Here is a 684-nt window from a genome sequence, read left to right as displayed (position 1 = left end):
AGCAGCAGCAGCAGCATGCTGTAAGTACCTATACGAAAACGCCCAGCGCCTCGCAAGCGTAGCTGGGCGCGTCTCTGCTGCTGCTGCTGCTGCTGCTGCTGCTGCTGCAGCTGCTGCTGCTGCAGCAGCAGCTGCTGCAGTCCCCCGCTGTGAGCCATCTGTGGTTACCTGTCTGTACACCTCAGAATGTAGNGCTGCTGCTGCTGCTGCTGCTGCTGCTGCTGCTGCTGCTATTGTTGTTGCTGCTGCTGTTGTTTCTCTCACTGTTGTTGCTGCAACTGTAGCAGCAGCATGTGCAGCAGCAGTTCGCATGCAATATTTTTAGTTGTCTTTGTTGTGGGAGCTTCAGCTAAGCTAGGAAGATTGACGGGGCCTTGCTGCTGCTGCTGCTGCTGCTGCAGCTGCTGCAGCAGCTGCTGCAGCTGGTGTTGCTGCTGCTGCAGCAGCAAGAAGGGGAGAAGCCTAAGATACTATTGCTGCTGCTGCTGCTGCTGCTGAGAAGGATCTGCTGCTTAACACTCGAAACTCGGCGCTGTGCTGCTGAGGGCCAACAGGCAGCAGCAGCAGCAGCAGCAGCAGCAGCAAACGCAGCAGCAGCAGCAGCTGCTGCCGGGGGTAAAATATAAATCAAAAAGCCCAGACAAGCCCGTATAGTATATTACTGGGGATGAAGGATTAGTGTGG

This window comes from Eimeria mitis, genomic scaffold (genome assembly GCF_000499745.2).
Source record: "Eimeria mitis Houghton genomic scaffold, Emh_scaff148, whole genome shotgun sequence".
In the NCBI taxonomy this organism is placed as follows: Eukaryota; Apicomplexa; class Conoidasida; order Eucoccidiorida; family Eimeriidae; genus Eimeria; species Eimeria mitis.
This window is presented reverse-complemented; position numbering follows the sequence as displayed.